This window comes from Alligator mississippiensis, chromosome 3 (assembly GCF_030867095.1).
Source record: "Alligator mississippiensis isolate rAllMis1 chromosome 3, rAllMis1, whole genome shotgun sequence".
In the NCBI taxonomy this organism is placed as follows: Eukaryota; Metazoa; Chordata; order Crocodylia; family Alligatoridae; genus Alligator; species Alligator mississippiensis.
This window is the reverse complement of record NC_081826.1, coordinates 289,681,651-289,700,618: the sequence shown is the minus strand read 5'-3', so window position 1 is coordinate 289,700,618 and position 18,968 is coordinate 289,681,651. Positions and strand designations below refer to the sequence as shown.

At 46.8% G+C, this 18,968-nt stretch overlaps 1 protein-coding gene across 9 annotated transcripts in view; it reads left to right on the top strand.

Moving 5' to 3' along the window:
* The window catches only part of CTIF (cap binding complex dependent translation initiation factor), a 321,855-nt gene that overhangs the window by 281,360 nt on the left and 21,527 nt on the right, over window positions 1-18,968 (top strand). The window lies entirely within an intron of this gene.

Below are 18,968 nucleotides of genomic sequence, written 5' to 3'. Positions count from 1 at the left end.
AAACTTTCTCACTAGGAGAGTAGTAAAACACTGGAACAGGTTACCCAGAGAGGTTGTGGATTCTCCATCCTTGTAGGTTTTTAAGACCCAGGTAGACAAAGCCTTGGCTGGGATGAAATAGTTGGGAATAATCCTACTTTGAGCAGGGGGTTGGACTAGATGTGACCTCCTGAGTCCCTTCCACCCCTAACTTTGTATGAATCTCTTCTAGATGAGAGCTCAGCGCTCCATGCCCCCCAACCCTCAGGTTGGATATGCAGAATTCAGTATTTCAAAGCCATTAAAAGAAGGAGAAAGCCAGAAAAATATGGTTGTGACAGCCCAACTCCAAACCATACAAAATAGTGCCTACAGAAATGTCCCACTGAGGGCAGAGTCCAGGGAGGCAAGAGTCAGGCACTGCACTGTCATTGCGCGTGCCAAGGTAGCACCCAGAGAGCCCACTGTCTGGAGGAACAGCACAAACATGCACGGTTCTCCAGATGAGACAGTCCCTGGCCTGGAGGATTTACAAACGAAACAGGCAAATAGAGAGAGACCAGGAGCGGAAGCAGATACAAATGTGCATAGTGGCCTGCCCAAGGTCATGCAGCTGGATTGTAGGAGGGTTGGGGCCAGATCCCAGGGCTCATGACTGGCCCCACTGCCCTTTCAGGCCATATGGCCTAATGGAGTCCAAATGAGGTGGAGTTGATTCAGGGCACAGGCACACAAGTAAATTAGCACAAGGTAGAGGAGGGCAAGCTTTACTCTTCTTCATCTTCTCCACACTAACTGCCCATATGCGTGCACTTACCCCCATGATGAAAATTAGCCCAGTTGTTTGCTGAAGGAGAAGTAAGCTACTAAGGGTTAGCATCCTCTTACCACGGGGTAAGAATGTGCATATGGGCAGTTACTGCAGAGCAGCTGCCATGCTGTGAAGAACTGCCCCCTTTTAACTCCCAGTGACTTCTTCATGTGTCCCTGTCCTTTAGTGACTCATGGGGTTACAAGAAGCAATGGCCACAAGCTAGCAGAGAGCAGATTTAGATTGGACATTAGGAAGAACTTCTTCACAGTTCGAGTGGCCAAGGTCTGGAACGGGCTCCCAAGGGAGGTGGTGCTCTCCCCTACCCTGGGGGTCTTCAAGAGGAGGTTAGATGAGCACCTAGCTGGGGTCATCTAGACCCAGCACTCTTTCCTGCCTATGCAGGGGGTCGGACTCGATGTTCTATTGAGGTCCCTTCCGACCCTAACATCTATGAATCTATGAATCTATGTAGGTAACTGAAATCCTGGTGGGAGCCTTCCCCTGAAGGAGCTGGGAAGAAACCTGGCTGTCGGATGTAGAAGAGTAAGCTAAAGTATTAAAACACTCTCAAAACATTAAGAAGAATGAGAACGGCCAAGCCATTTTGGAGGGATCTCTCCACTTCTGCTGCATGTAGAAGCCATTTTGAGGAAAAGCAATGTCCTTATAAGCCTGGCAGGGCTGTGAATCTCAATTTGTCAGTAGTGCCTCTGTAACGCCACAAGACAGTAGTGCTAAGGAGCAGGCAGCAAAATAAATTCGGCTCAAACCCCAAATACAAAAGAGTGAGAAAAGAACTAAGAGCCGTTGTTTTGCATGTGGATAGCAACTTATATCTCCGAGTGCCAAATATGGTATAAAGCAGGGGTGGAGAGGTGAGTAAACTGAGGCACTGAGAAGTTTAAGTGGTTTATCAACATTTACACCGTGAGTCACTGCCACAGTCTAGGAGAATCGAGGAGTCCTGCCATCCTGTTTTTCATGCTCTTCTTCTCGGCCTTCTCGCCATTCCCTCCCTGTGCCTGAATTTCAATTCAGGTGGATTCACCAACAGTGAATTTAAATTGATTTGGCTAAGTGAGAACATTTATCCAAAGTATCTGATTCCTGCTCCAGGAAGGATTCATGAAAAAGCTCTCTGAATAAATATAAAAAGAAGATATGCAGAGATTTGCTTGTTTTCTCTGTCTCCATTCCTGGACCAGACTACTGAAGTAGTTTTGTTTGTTAGGGAACAAGGCCTGATATTTCCAACTGGCAGCAGCCACACTGGCTCCACTGTTTTCAAACCCTAAAATGTTGGCTCCGGGGCTGATACTAAAAGGCGGGTTTTTTAACCTTGTGTTGCTGTGTCTCTGCTTTATGGCATCTAGACATCTAGCTGTAGGCTGTTTTAACACAGTCAGCTAATCTTGTCTCAGAACCAGCCCAAGAGAACAGGATCAGCTATTCATCATCTGTGATAAGGCGCAGCTCTAAATTGATCACCAGAACGAGACCAATCACAGAGAAATAGTCTTGGTCGCAATGCAGGTGACAACTTGAGGACGTTAGCATGTCCCTTTTCAGCCAGGGGCAGAAGGGGCACCCCGTTCCATAAGGAGAAGCCCTTCCCATGTCTCCTGAGAGGTGCACGAGGCTCTCCCTGCCCTCTCCCCCAACCCCGCTAAGTACTGGGCTCCCCTAGAGCTATGAAGGCTGCAGCAACCCTGTCTGGGCAGCAGCCCGGCTGTACTTACTATGGCTCTTGCTGCCTTTCACCTCAGTCCCCTCAGGCTGTTGAGTAACAGCTGTAGATGGGTCTCCTCAGGGGTGAGTGCTGATTTGAAGTCTTGACAGAGATCTGCTGTGTCAGGAGCATGCAAGGCCATGAAGGGCAGCTTGCCTTCCCTACCTCAAGCTCTTAGGAGCCCAGACCCTGAGCCCCATCTGCAGAGGTACGCTTGTGCATTTCCATGCAGGCGGGATCTGGTGCTGCAGAGGACATCGCTCCTTCCCATGGGGGATGTTCTGCTTGTGCCAGGTCTCTGTGAAGGTGTTTCTGGCAATGGATTCCAGGTGGAGGTGGCGCTGATTGGAGCCTCAATTACTACAATTACTACAGCTGGCAAAATGTTTTAAATCACCATCACTTCCCATGCTTTCTTCCTTATTGCATTTTCTTCCACTTGGACAGTGAAACTAGCACCATTTCTTTCCATTTGTTTCTTCTTCACTGAGTCAGTGCTCTTGCATTTGGGCTTCTAGCACTTGCAGAGCAAAGATTTGCTCTTGCTCTCATTGAAAGTTAAGCTTTGTGGGAGAATGTCTAGCTCAATGATAACAAATCCTCAAAGGCCTAGCACCGCTCGGTTCTCTCTGTGCTGCACACCACAGCCACGCGGAGCTGGGTTAAAATTCAGACCCACCTGCTCCAATAAGCCAGGCAGCTAAAGGAGAATCTCTGCTGGCTTATGACATTCAGGGCACACCTACACGTCGCCATGCTTTAGTATACTTCCTTTTGGAAGTACTAAACATGGTGCAATATGGGCGGTTAGTGTGCCGTGCGCATGGTGCATGATTAGATTTCACCACTAAAGCAACGTAGCTGGTGATCGCGTGTAGACGCACATGTTCGTGACATCACCGTAGCACGCCATACGGTGATGTAGCTCATCACTACATCGCCGTAGGGTGACATGTAGATGCACCCTCAGTTGAGCAGCTCGGTTTCAGTCCAGCAAAGGGCAGTACTCTGCATTGAAGTTAAGCACCTCCTTAAAGGTCATGGGGTTTCTAAAACTCCTTCCCCATATTTTGGCCCATTTACCACATAAAATCCAGGCTCAAGGACTCACCTACTTGTACTCAACAGTTTCCCCTTAATACACATTTGTCTGTGATGAATATTAGAGTGCCAAAGAAGCAATGCCTTTTTTTTTTGGTTGGAAAATGAGGCAAAATAGATGTTTGCCTACCACAAGACCTGATGCTACACAGCTGCACTGTATAGGGGTGGGCTCAGGAGGTTGGGTCAAATGTGGCCGAAGTGGCAAAGCGGTCGTGTTTCACGGACACTGTGGCACTCTGGAGACAAGGGTGTAAGAGTTGCCCTGTATGGGTATTGCAGGGAAGGGGCGCTCCTGGAGAACTGAGGAAAGCTGTTGGGTGTGGGATCTCTCTGTTTATTCATGGATTTTAAAAAGAAAAATATGGCTGATCATTTCAAAGCTGAGAGAGGGATTTAGACACTCATCATATGTCTAAAATCCCTAGAAAGCATCACAAATATCTCTGGTAGCTGTTGGACCTTCCAGGCACGTGTTTTGTCAGTTTTGAATATTGCAAGGCTTTGGGCATTCCCCTATTTTCCTGTAGAGATATAGTCATGGCCTGATAGATCTCTCCACCAGACCCCATTTTCCTCCTGACAGTCGCATTCATTTTTCTTTGTACATCCCATTGCTCAGAGTTTCCGCCCATGGAGAACCTCAAACAATTCTTCTCTCTTCCATTTGGAGGACACCTGTCAAATCCATGTGTCCTTGGATGTTCTTCTGCCTCCCGTCCACCCAGTTCTTTTAATCTTGAGCTTTTTCATTATAAATCATTCTCCAAGGCAAGATGAGATCTCTGTCCTATTCAGTCCTTTCAGCTCCTCTTGCTTCTTATGCTACATCCCCCTTTTTTTTCCTTTTTCTCTTATGTCTTTGACACTCTGCCAAAGGTCACCAAGGGAGTGAGCAAAAGGAAGGGGATCATTGTGTGATGGTTGTGGTAGGAATGTCTCTTGCCTTTCCCCAGCAATGCTTCCTCTCTGTAGCTCCCTTCCTTCCCCCTCTCCCCACCATAAAAGCATATTAGCACCTTTCTTAACTGTTTAAGCTTGTGCTAGGTTGGATGAAGGAGGGAGTGAACCTAGCAGAGAGGCAGTAATGACATTGGTACTGGGTGGGCCAGGCTGAAAGAATTACTGCTCCTGTCTAATGAAAAGGAGGACTCAGAGGTCACCAAGGAGGCTTTTTCTCTTGCAAAGGAAACTTAATTCTACAGCACTGAGTAAGCCATGATTTTTTTTACCGTTTTCTTTTGCTTCATGTCAGCTGCGCTTGTATTGTTTAGACTCAAGGGGAAAGCTGACCGTGGAAAAGGTAAAGCAGGATGGGAGCAGGCTCTGTGACCATGACTGTCACATTGGTAACATGGGTCTACCAATGATTTAATTATATGTTGCTGTTAAAAACGAGCTGTGCCAATAATTGATTTCTTTTTTGCCTCCATCATGGCTGAACTGAAAAGTCAAAACCAAATTCACTTCCATTGGATCAGGAAAAAGAAATGTTCAAGTTTAAAATTGTGTCAAATGAAATGTTTTTGTTTGACCCAAAGATAATGGCACTGCTCAATTTCTGGCATGGCTAAGCAGTTGTTAATCAGCGCAGGGGAAATTTGGAAACAAAAGGTTGCTGGGTGCACGAAGGGACTATTCCCAAAACCAAACAGAAAGAGGTAGTTAGCCATGTCAGTCTGAAACCAGGTAGACGGCAGGGCAGGGTGGCACGTTAGAGAATGATCTTCCTTAGGAGACAGCCTGCCTTGTCTGATGCTAGGTTACATCTGTTTTATCAGGATTATATCTGATTTCTAATTAATCTGACAAAGCAGGCTGTCACCTATGAAAACATATGCCTCTCAAAACCAAATAGGAAGCAGCAGGGATGTACCTGATAACCATTCAGTAGGACATTCATCTGAGACGCAAGAGATTTGAGTCTAAGCTCCTAGCCCAGACCAGACAAAGAGAGGATTTAAATCCAGACCACTCACCTGCCTCATAAGCACCCTAGCTCCTTGGCTATTTGAAGGGGGGAAAAGCACCTCCATTCCCATAACTGCTCTAGGAATTATGCAGAAGTCTTCTTGTGGATCCAGCTCAGAAAAACCAAATAATTCATTTGGGAAACAATTTTGAGCTTTTCTCTCTTTTTTTTCTTTTGGCTGAAACTGTTCACAAAGTTCATACACAGTTTTGAGGCAGCCCAAAGTGCATTTTTTTGGTGAATAAATGATTTGTCAAAAACCTGCCTACTCTAATTAAACAGTCTTCACGTACCACCATGAATGTACACCAAACTTTTTAGTTGAATTTAAAACATGTTGGCTGGTTGGAAGCAAATGCAGGATGAATCCTTGGGCAGGCTTTGAGGCTTGGCTGGTGGCAGGTTTATTGAAAAGAGGGGGAAGGTGCTTAGGGATTGTTTAAAGTAATCTTTAAGGCAGGATTTGAAAAAGGAGAGAAGGCACCTAACCGATCAGAGCTGGAAGGCTGTCGTAACCATCGGATCTTAGGAGTTTGTTGACTTATTTTACTGGCAACAGGCAAAATTAGAACAAACCATAAATGTTGGAAACCTAGATGAAAAAAGTCTTCCCAATCAGCTCCTTCGTCCCTAGGGTGCATGGATACAGTCCAAAGGGAGCACATTATTACTCCTAGGAAAAAGCTTTTCTAAGGTATGTCTTGCATTACAATCTGAAGACAGTCTGGCTTGGTCTTGGCCTAGTCTTTTCAGTGAGAAGCTCCAGCACCGGGGGCATTTTTGCATGTGCTCCAGGGTGGAGGGAAGGGCTCACGGGAGCCACTCTAATAAAAACCCCCACAGCATTTTGTATATTCAGCATCCCGTCTTTCAACATGTCAGTGGGGGCACTTTAACTAAAGTTCATCGAATGTGCTTTAGTTAAACTGCCCCCACCACTGTTTTGAAATGTGGAGATGCTAAAGATGTGAGATGCAGGAGCCTTGTGATTTGAATCAGATCCCATTGGAGCCAGTGCATAGGTGCCCTGGGTTCCTTTATTCAGGCCCGCTGTCCACTCAGGTAGATCATCCAGGTCTCGAGGAGACTCTGTTATGAGGCTTCTTGCTCTTCTAGGAATTTGACTGCCTACTTGGAAACTCTCGCCCAGTGGTTTAAACTAGTGGTTCTCAACCTTTTTTTAGACAGCAGACCGGGGCAAACCCACTCAAAGAATTTTGGCTGACCAGGTATAGAAACAATCTAATTTACATATTTAAATTTGCAAATATTTAAATTTGTACCCGGGTGCAGGTTGGGGCATCGCAGCTGCGGGCAGTGGGGGACCCTGCAGGGGAGGTGAATGCACGGGTGGTGGCCTGGGGGAGACCCAGCTGGGGCTGCCTGGGAAGAAGGGGCTCCGCTGCCTTCCCAAGGAGCAAGCAGCAGAGCTGCTTCTCCACCCCCTGCCCTGGGCATTTCCCTGCCCACATCCACCCACTCCCAGCCGCAGGTGGGGCTGGGGGTCCTGCCTGGCCCAGCGCAGGCCCTGGTACTTGCTGCGTGGGCAGTGCCTCGCTGGGTGCAGCCACAGCAGCAGGAATGGGACGGAGTGCATGGGGCCGGCTGCCTCCCTCCCGGGGCTGCCCCGCCGCCCAGCTTTAACCCCGCATGTGACTGCTGGTGGCAGAAGCCGCTCGCCCAGGTGGGTAGACGGGGGTGTGAGTGGGGGGCTTGTGCCATGACCCAGCAACCAACCCTTCATGGCCTGGTGGTTGGGAACCTCTGGTCTAAACCAGTGATTCTCAACCTTTTTTGTACCAGGACCCATTTGTAAACATTGGCCAATCCCAACCCAGTGCCCCTCACTCCTGACCCACTGCCCCTGCCCCCAGGCCCAATGTGTGGGGCAGATGGTGGGTGTATGGGCAGGGTGGGGTGTGTGGCAGGTGTGGGGGCCCCCAAGCAGCCTGTTGCACGCTGGAACACCACCAACCTGCAAGGGAAAAGCTATAGTTTTCCACATTTTTCTCCTTAAAAGTACAATCCACGTTTAAAATTGGTTGATCCATTTTTAGAGTTTGTTCACAATCCTTTCATGTATTCTTGGGACCCACTTTTGGGTTGCAACCTACAGGTTGAGAAACACTGGTCTAAACCCACTGTTTCTACTCTACATTGATTTACATGTATTCAAATACCTCTGTATTATCATGGTACAATTCTTCTTCCATTTCTGGTCAGGGAAAAAAGAAAATAGTGCCGCATTCTTCCCATATGTTGTACGGTTGTGTTATATAGCTTGCAGGGAAAGCGGGGTGTAGTTGGTCCCTGGTGATGCATGCAATGTTGGAAACCTCTTGTGAACAGCCGATAGACCATGCCGATCTGTAATCACCACTTTGTCTGCAAGAAGAGGCAAAGGGTTCAGCCATCACTTTTTGCTGGGGCAGTTTTTATCACTGTTAGGGAATCTAGTTTTTCACCTTACTGGAGTTTTCTTCCTTGGGGTAGTATTCCCTTGTCAGCAACGGTATGGGGAGCAAAACTTCAAAACGGGACCATATATGTTCTCACTGACTGTGTACTTGTCTAATTCAGCATTAATCCATTAGTGAAGTCAGATAACTACTCTATATTGTGCCAGGTGCCTGTGCCTTCAGTGAGCATATATGGCAAGCAGGCACAAAGAAGTCCCTGTTCATCTTTCCCCTTGGTGTGCCTGTATACCCAGGGAGAAAGGGAGAGCAAGAAATCATATTGCTACAGTGTAGAGGGATATTCTGGTGTAGTAAAACTGCCTGTGTTCCTATAGTCAGTGAGACTGGTTTTATGACCATTTATTATAGCGCCATTGCTTAGCAAACTCAGTGCTCCCTTGTGGAACAGGAGCAAAGGTTTTCATATAAATGCAGTTTTAAAAGAGCAAATTTCTCTTTTAACAAGGTCCCTTGAATTCTTTGTATCTTAGTTGGCTTCAATTAAATGTGAAACTCAGGGGGCTATTACATTTCCAGAGAAAGTTGTCTGAATTGCACACTGCTGCATAATCTTCTTCAATCTTCCAATTCTCAGCGTATCTTCATTAATTTTATACCTCATAGTCCTTAGAAAAACATTTTGAATTTATAGGTATTTACCATTAAAGTGGTGTAAAAATTAAAATGTGCATGTTACGTATGTGTGTGTATACACTAGTGATCCTCAGCTGGGGTCCCATGGCACCCCAAGGTGCCTTGAGATCCTTTGAAGGGTGCTGTGGTAATGCTAGCAGTGTTAGATGTGCAAGCATGATTCACGCAGGAATCCCTAGTGTTAAAACCATTCTGATCTGTTGTGGTCCTTCTGAGTTCTTTGCACCAAAAGAATTGCTCTTTTTATTTTTCTGTAGTAAAAAAAAAAAGAGTGAAAACTAAGAACTGGCATTTTCAGAGGCATGACTTGAATCTCAAAAGGTTGAGAATCACTAGTACATGCTAATGCATGTATATTTTTCATATAGATTTTCTTATATGTAGTCGTGTACTTAGAATGTAGTGTTTCTGTTCTGAATGTCAGAAGTGTAATCACTGCTCCCTCTATTAATATATTTGGATATTATCAGTGAAGTCTGATAATTACTTTAAAGGAAGCCTCATTGTGGAAAGGCAGCCAGACCTAGGAGATGGGGTTTGTGGGGGAAGAGCAGGTCTCAACAGATTTACAGTGGTTCTGTGTGGAAAGACTTGCTAATTAACAGACCAGAGTGTGTTGGTTTTGTAATCGTGATGGCAATTCTGAGCTTCAACTCTTGTTAAACTGTATTTTAATGTGTAAAACATGCTGTTAAAATGTTGATGAGAAAAAAATAAGTGGGTATTTATTGAAAGAGAGAGAGTTCTTACAGCCACACTAAAATGACTTCATTGTTTCCTCAAGTCCTATAAAATCGACACCGCGACAGCGTTGGGGTTCTTCTGTTTCTTCAAGGAAAGTAGGACAGGTTCCCTTGGCTGAGGCAGAGGTCAGGGTGTTCACCAGCAGGAGGAGGAAAGAAATAGTCTTGGGATTAGGTCTCTGGATTGGGATGCCGAAAATCTGTATTCAGCCCCCATCTCTGCATATGACCCTGGGACAGTGACCTAGGTCAGGATTCAAATGGTCTCAATATGTGCTTAAAAATACAGATGGGGCAGTGTCTGATTTTTGTACACCTACCTCAAGAGAAGGATTCAGAAGGCACCACTGGCTATCCAGCATCCCCATAAAGTCAACGGAGAGACTTCACAGGCTCCTCAGAGCAGTTCTGGCATATACGTTTAGGAAAGCGGCACGTATCTCCAAAGAGCAATTCAGAAACTGTGGAGGCCCATAGAAGTCACCTGTGGGAAATATTGAGGCCTCATGCTAGCCAGCATGTATCTCTGTTCCTTTGCAGTTTACACGTCTTGGTCACGTTTCTAAGATCACCAGTAACTGAGATGCTGAACAGCAACAAAGCAAGACGGTGGAACCGGGGCCCAGCTTTGCCTGACAGCCAGTTCATCCAGCCAGAACATGACAGATGGGAGTTTTACGTCCCCTCACCCTGAGAATATTTAAACCCAATTTTTTCTCTCTCTTCCCAGTAGGATGCCCCAGCTAGCAGGGTATAGGATAGGGCTTTGTGAGGGCACGATGCATCCATCCCATTGAAGGTGTGCACTGGGCAGACAAGAATGCAAGAGTCATGGAGCCAGGTGTAGAAGAAGCAAGAAAGACCCTGGCTTTGTAGCCAACTGGTCAAAGTACTTCCTTCAGAAATATTGGGCTCTTGTCTCTGCTGGCGAGGTTCTTTTCCATTTTTAATCAATGGGTAAGTAGCACTGGGAATAGGTAAGAGGAAATACTCCCACTCTATGCGACATTGGTCTGGCCTCAACTGGAGTACTACGTCCAGTTCTGGGCACCACACTTTAAGAAGGATGTCGCTGCTACCCACCTAAAAGTGCCTACTTGGACAACTTGGATCTTGCCCTTGATCTCACTGTGCCTCAGTTCCCTCCCTGCATCACGGGGATGATGACTATCCTTTCCTGAAGCCCGACATTGGCCTTGCCTAGTTAGATTTTCAGTTATTGGAAGCAGAGCCTCTCATATGGTAGACATAGTATAATGAGATTTCAGCTAGGGTCTCTTCTACAGCAATATAGAGTAATACTGTTTCCAATCAATTAGAAGCTATGAAAACATTGGTCTTTCTTGAGTTCTGTGTGAGCCAGGTCTTCTTCCACGCTCCGTCCTGCCCAGGGATAGCTGAGACACACAAAGCTGCATGTGTTGTGGGGCTGAACACACAAAACCGCATGTGTCATGGGTTTCGGCACAGCTTTCTGTGTCTAGCCATTGGGTGGGACAGAGCGGTTGGCTGAACTGAGGTTTGTGAGCTCCACCAGACAGGACTCATGGTAAGGATGGCCAGTAGCACTTGGCTCGGTGGAATCTGATAGAAACAGTCATCGCTAGCTCAGTGCCGGTCCATCCACAGCTGCAGACAATTGTGTAGGCTGATTAGCAGTACCTCATGGCTGATTTGCAGAGGCACCGTTGTCTCCCCTTGGGTCTCAAGGGGGTTGTCCAGCTGCAGCCTGTGCTTTTCCCTGCTAGAATATATCCTACAGCCAGACAAAGGGGCAAAAAAGTCAGTGTGAGTCCAGGTGTAGCTGCAGTCTGCGTTCTGCCATCTCCCTACTAGTTTTGAGACCAGATGGGAGCAGACAAAGTGCTGACTTTGATCATCTTTTCGTTTTAAATGACTTAACTCTGCTGTGATGATCCAAAACTTTGTCTCCAATAGGGTATTACTAACCTCCAATTGATCTGAGCGCAGGGATGTATACACTCCTCCATTATTGATGAATACTTGTACAGTAACTATGGGGAGCAGACCTCATGGCCGCTCAGAGAGCAGGAAGTTTGTGTAATTGCAGCTGTGCATCAAGCCTGTAGTCTGGTTGGCAGAGACAGTATCATTTAAAATACTGGCATTTTCCTGTTGCTTCCCTGCCTATGGTACAGGCTTTTAACTGTAAGCCTTGGGGTGATGGTATACAGAGGATAAACACTCCTTCTCTAATTACCTTTCCCCCATGTGCAAGTCTGCGGTGTAAGATGTAGACTGCATCCCTTCCCTCCCTCCTCTTGGCTCCTGCTATCTCCTGAGGCCATGCTGTGTAATTTAGGAAAATATTCTAACATGGTAATTAACGTCTGAACTTCAAGAGGGCACCGTCTTTGCACTCTCTTCTTTGGAGGAAGATTGGGGAAAAACTTTTCCAACTGCAGTCAGATGGACTTTCCAGGTGGGAAAACTGTATCACTTACAGTGTTGGATTTTTTTTTTACTCTTTCTTATTTTTAAAGAAAGCATTGAACTTTGGAGACAAAGGAGCATCTTCAGCTGTATGAGATGGTTGGATTTTAAGATTTTTCTTCCAGCTGTGAAATGAGATAGAATTTGTCTCTCTTCAGTGTTTCACTAGAGACCGGGGTCTGATCTGACTCCCTGCCGCCTGTACACCTGAGTGACTCCACAGGCCTTGGTGGTGTTAAAGCTGACCTGTTGTCAGGAAACTTGTGCATCAGAAAGAGAGGGGAGGAAGTAAATGTGATTTGCATTTAACCCTCTGGAGGGTGGGCTTGGGTCTGAAAACCAGCAATGTCTTGCTCCCAACACTAACTGTTTTCCTGGTCCGTTCTACAGAAATTGGTGTTTTTTCCCTGTTCTTGTGAGTACCCAGGGCCTCTACTCTCTTAAACCCTGTGGGGCAGTGGCTGACTGTAAGACTGCTTTGTTGACCCTATCCCCTCCTCTTCCCCCACGCTGAATGAAACTTTTAAGTTGACCTTCCCCTGCAGATGAAGCCCAGCAAGTCCCTCTGGGATGGCTGCAAGTGATGAGCAAGCCTTCAGGGTCCCCAGGTGCAGGGCCACTGACCCAGCACTGGTTGGCATCCCTGCTGTCATCACCTCACCTGCACCTAGCATGAGAACCAGATCCTGGCAGGACATAGGAGATGAAAGGGCAGTTATTTCTAGGAGAAAGGAGGAAGAAAAGAGGGAAAGGAGGGAGAGAGTCATGTTAAGGAACAAACATGGTGCCTCGGAGGGAAGAACGGGTGCATACAAGTGTATTTGCATGTGAGATCCTTGGAGTCCCAAAGGTCCAAAGAGGAGATGGAGGCAGTGGCTGAGAGACCAAGACACTGGAAGGGTGAACAAGAAATGGGGAATGCGAAGAAAAGGAGAAGAGAAAGCACAGAAAATATAAGGGCAGAAAATCTGTGAAGCAAAGGAGAATATAAAATCCATAAAATAAGAGCAAAAGAAGTTAGGGCTTGGAGCAGATTGTTATAGAGGCAGTGCAGCTGGATCTGCCAATACAGGATAGACACTAGTGTGATTGGGTGAGGACATGAAAAAAAGGCTGAAAGTACTGAAGGAAATGCTGCAGTATTTTCCCTCAGTGGGGAGAGTGATAATGAAGAAAAAAGCTTGCTTGGCTGAGGAGAGGGAGTGAACAGTCCTCATTGCTTCCCATCCCTACCCACCAGACATCCCTGTCATCACCGCCAGCCCTAACCAAGGCTGTCCCCATGGCCCTGGCATGTCCCCTTGCTTTACCTTTGACCTCACAGTCACCCCACAGCGGGGATTTCGCTTTTCTTCTGCATGAGTGCCAAGCCACAGCTACTGGCAGGGATGCTTTCAAATGTTAATGTCCTTTAATGCCACTTCCTGTTAGCAGTACAGGTCCCTTTAGACTTGTTGTCTCCCTGAAACAAGAGCACGTTGGCAGAGAAGGCTTTAAAGGTCCCGAAAGGCTGTGGGGAGCTGTCAGGAAAGGGGCATCCCATGATACCAGCCAGACAGATGAAGAGATGGGAGTTGTTTTTGCCTCTTTGCTTCCATGTATGTACACTTCTTTTATATACTTGCCCATCACTGAGCCTCTGTTTTAGCGCTGTAGGCTAACAATGCTCTGTGGAGATGTCTCTCAAGGATACCTATACATCTGTACAGGGATGCTAGCTGTTGTTCATAGTTTCATAGTTGTTAGGGGCTGGAAGGGACCTTACAGATCGTCGGGTCCAGCCCCCTTGCACTTGTTTGGATCCTTTCAGGAAGACGGCCTTGGCACACTTGGGGCACACTCAATGCACATACAAATCCTCCCAGTTCAACAGCCTTCCTCCTCCAATGCCTGCTTCTCCTGGAGGTTGGGTTATACTGGCCTCCGGGAGCAAAAACCACTGTCTCATTTGGATCTGTGGGCTGTAGTTAGCTAAAGGTAGACAGCAAAGGTGACTTTGTGGATCCTGATGGTTTGTACCACCTCCAAGTTTTCCTGGACTGGCATGGGAGGAGTGTGTACATCGGCGTGTGCACAAGTGTGCATGTTATCCCCCTCCTCCTCATCACCTCCTTCTCCCGAACTGTTGTTGCATGTCTTGAGTTGCAGTTGCTTTATTATGGCTTGGCCCACGCTCAACAGATTTGTTGGCATAACTATGTCAGTAAAAAGATCACTTCCCCCACCCCTCCCCAACTGACATAGCTATGCTGGCAAAAACCCTGCGGTGGATGCAGCTTTTACTGGCAGATAAGCCAGTGTAGCCAATTCCATTCGGAGACCTGTTTTTCACTGTGCTCTTTTGGCGGTGTACGCCCTTGGCTGGTGAGGAAAGTGCCAACATCGTCTTTCTGGTATAACGATACCAGCCAACCTTTTTAAGTATAGATAAGCCATTGCCTTCCAGTTTCCCTAAGGCAAGGCAACTGCTGTCCTGGTGTCTTGTATAAATGCAGGGAGGTGTATAAATAACTGTACAGCAGTCATTATGTGCAGTTTAATCACTTCAGACAGGAGCAAGACAGAAAGGTGGAAGTGATGTAAAAAGGGTGTGGACAAATTGGAGAGAGTCCAGTGGGGGGCAACAAAAATGGTTCAGGGGCTGGGGGACATGACTTATGAGGAAAGACTGGGGAAATGGGCTTATTTAGTCTACAGAAGAGAAGACGGAGAGGAGACTTAATGGCATCCTTCAACTACCTGAAGCGGGGTTTGAAAGAGGATGGAGTTGGACTGTTCTCAGTGGTGGCAGATGAGAGAACAAGCAGCAATGGACTCAAGTTGCAGCAAGGGAAGTTTAAGTTAGATATTAGGAAGAATTTGCTCACTAGGAGGGTAGTAAAGCACTGGAACAGGCTACCCAGAGAGATGGTGGAAACTCCATCCTTGCAGGTTTTTAAGACCTGGGTAGACAAAGCCCTGGCTGAGATGATCTAGCTGGGGCTGGTCCTGCTTTGATCAGGGTCTTGGACTAGATTTGACCTACTGAGCTCCCTCCCAACCCTTATTTTCTATGATTTGAAGTGCGCAATGTATCTCACCACAACAGTTAGATATTACTGGAGGACAGCTTAACAGAGAGGCTGTCTCAGGCTTGTGGACCCTGCTGTTCTCTTTGATTTTTGTGTCAAGAGCTGTGTCTTCTTAGAAAGCTATGGGAACGTGTTTAATTCCAGCCATTAAGCACTATACTGTAATAACAATGATATCTTTTAAATACAGATAGTGGCCAAAAAACCTCTGTTGTCAGAGCTACAGATAGCAAGAACCAAACACTGCTTCCATGTACATTAGTGTCAGCACCGCAGCCCTGAATCGTGTCTCCTCATTGTCTATCTTTTGTGTAAGACTTCACTTGAAAGCGGTGGCTTGCGCTGGTTCAAGGCAGAAGCTGCTGTACTGACTGCACTGGATTTTCACTCACGTCAAGAGCAAAATTTGGCTCCTGGTATGGGGCATGAGAGGGTCAGTAGGGGTAGCTTGTGTCTCCTCTCTTTAGCAGTAAGAGTAAAGGAAGGGGCATTTCATTTCTCATGCCTCCATTCAATATAGAAGAAGCAATTACTGCAGATAAGAAGCAAAGCTAGATACCATCTCACAGGATTATCCCTCCTCTTCACGTGGCTTTGTTTTCATCTTTCACCCTTCATACCAGGCCCGGGTAACTCCTACGGCCCTTTCCCGTGGGTGTACACATTGTTGCTTGCGTCTGCCGCCGTGCGTTCCAGCCAGAAGCAGGAAAGCTGTGGATGCCTGGCAGGCGAGGGTGGGGTCCTTTGCAATCAAGTGTGATGGGCTTTCTGGTTTTTCTTTCCATGTTTTGTATTTCCCTGGACCCTTGGGATGAGTTCACATCCTCTGCTCCCATGGTTATTATGTCTTCAGACAAGCAGGATGAAGCCTGCCGCCTGGGATTCTCTCTCTCTCACACCACATCAGTGCCTCTCAGAAAGTCACTGTGGCTCCCACAGAGGAAGAGGGTGACTTCAAATCTGGTTGAGGTAATTAATGGGAGACAGGCTCCTATTCCCAGGCTTGGCTTGGACTGAAGAGGGATGAGACTCTTCTCACGGTTTCTCACTTTAATTGTCTTTTGACAGGGTTATAAAAACCATCACTGTGAGCAGCTCTCTTGACACCCCAGATCCATGGCTAAGGAGTTGTTATTCTTCCTCCCCATCCGCTCCGGCCCCCCAGCCTTGTCCATGGTGGGAAGGAGTCAGGAGTAGTTTCTCACAGCTGATCTACATGATTCTGCTTCTCTGGCCGGCTTCTGGCCTTAGTTCAGGTTGCTTTTAAAGCTCAGCCATTAACACTTTCTTAGGAGCTTGCCATAGATAACCAACATTTTTAGTTTGCTCAGTTTAGTCAACAAGTGCATTTTCCCCCCAGGACGTTTTGCATGAAGGAAAATAACAAATAGAATAAAACCTGGAGTCTCTTCCTTCTTGGGCAGCACCAAAAGAATTGGCTCTGTCATATTTGGGCAGCCTGTGATCTTGAAATCATGGCAATGCAATAGCTGTTTTCACAGGGGCCTGTTTGGGTAAAACTGCACTTGAAAATAAAGGAGCTTAACACTTGGATTACAAATAATCAAGCCAAGGGCAACTTCGCTGGAGTCAGCAGTGTTACGTGCCACACCAGGTCTGAATTTGGTCTCTGGCTGTTTCAAGGTTTCAGATTTCTTTTGTGCTGGTCCCAGCCCCCTGCCTTGCATCATGCTTACTCGTCACATTATTTGTATATCATGGAAACTATCTGAAGTAGGTAAATTTGCACTTGTGTCATTGGCTTGATTAATGACACGGTCCAAACTCCCCCATATGGACATGCTGCCGTGGCATAAAATCAGGCTTGCAATTTGTCAGGGTAAATTACACAACTGTGGGCTTGTTTCAGTGGTTCTGCTCTCTGGGATTGTGGCTGGAAACCACAAACTGTAGCAACTTCCAAGATGCCAACTACTTGGAGATGAGATTATGCTCAGAGGCCTGGAGCAGTTGCCAGACCAGGGGAGACTACAAAAGGCTAGGACTATTCAGTCTGGAAAGCAGAATGCTACGGGGGGATATGATAGATGTTTATAAAATCATCGAGGTGTGCACCGAGCGAGCAGGGAATTGGTCCCAGGATACTAGAACTAGCGGGGCACCCACTGACATTTCCACTGAAATTAGTAGGAGACAGATTTAAAACTAACGAGGGAAAGTACTTTTTTACACAACTCACATTAACTTATGGAATTCATTGCCACAGGAAGTGACAGAAGCGATAGCATAACCAGGTTAAAAAAAAAAAAGGACCGAATAAATTTATGGATGATTCAACTATTATTATTATGGTTGAAGATATTTCCTCTGACATCTCTAATCAATAATGATGCATACCAGGGAAGGTATTGAATAAAGGATAGATCACTCCAGATACATCCAGTTCAGTGCTCTCCCTCTATCGTATGCAACCCTGCCACTGTCAGAGACCAAATAGTGGGCTAGATGAACCATAGGTCTCACCTAGTGTGGTACTTCCTATGTTCTTAGTGTATCGAAAGCAATCTAACATAGTGTATTGAGTTGGCCACAGCACAGGCAAGGAGGTGGCACAGGGTGGCATGTGGATTCAAGAAACAAACTGGTGCTACAGTAGGAAGCACTAGTTTGCAGGGGTGCAGTGTGTCTGTGCTAGGTGCTATATTTGCACTTCCCTTATCTGTAAAAGACTGTTAACGTCTCAAGGCTTTGCCTCGTTGAATCCGGATAGGGTTCTGTACTTCCCTATGATAGAAACCTTTCAGTAGAGATGTCTGGGCATATGGGACTACAGCTGACATGAAGAACATTACAGCCCAGAGGAAGTTTCTGTGAAGGATACAGGTGGGAACTGTGGGTGTGTTGTTTGCTTCCATAGGGTGATTCCAGCTCATTCTCACCTTTTTAACAACGGACTCAGTCTTGCATAGGAAGAGCTATGTGATTTGCAGAATGCTAAACCGCTCAATAATTGTAGAGGGCTTCACAAAGCTAACTTAAGTGGTTCAGCAGCCCAAGGATCACATTGGAATCCAGTGGTGAGTTAGTCTCTGAGGGCCTGCTGCTGCTGCTCTGGGAGACAGTAGGGCAGTCCCTGTGTCAGTACAAGACACGGGGGACCTGACAGCATCAAGATCCCATGCATCCACATGGTCTGCCTAAGACGGGTGTTGGCGTCCTTCTGCTGCCATGGACTGTTGTTTCCAACCCCATGCTGTAGGCCAAGAATCTCCGCCCCTGCAGAGTGCCCCAGGGGGTTGTGCTTACCCATGCCACCTGTCTCCATCCCTGATGGCAATGGAGAGGGGCAAATTCTGCATTGAGAGGAAGTGGAAGTGCAAGAGAGTAGCAAAGACAGCTGTGGAGGGTGATACTGAAAAAGGGATGAGCGGCACAGCACATCTGCGTGCCTCCAATCCTCAGTGCTGCCCCAGGCCTGGTCTGGGGTATGTTGACAACCCCTGGCCTAAGACAAAGGCAGTAACTCAGCACTATTAAGCCACATGGCACAGGCCTCCCTCAGATCCCAGTCTGAATGCTGCAGTCTAGGCTGAACTACAAAATACTTCTGGAAAGGGTAAGAAAATATCATGCCTTCTAGCCAAGATGGTGGTGCAGCAAAACCCCTAGTCTGGATGCATCTCTGCCAACAGCAGAAGGCCCCCGTCTGCTGAACTTCTGTCATTTGGGGAGACAGTTTAAGTATCCCCATTGAAGTGAAAGATGAGGAATTTTATCCCATGGTCAGATTGGTTTCGACTGTCGGGGTTTTGCCTTCCTTTGTAGCGAGGGGCATGACCCTGTACCTGGGATCTCTTGAGCATATGTTAACAACCTTTACACAAGCAGGGCATTGGCTGCTGTGGTCCCCCTGCTTTACCTGTGCCAGGTTAGGGGTTGTCTTGTGTTTGTATCAAGGTTGACACAAAATTTGGAGTTGTAACAATTGCCTTTCATTCAGGAAAGTATGTGACCCTCCCACAGACTCTAGG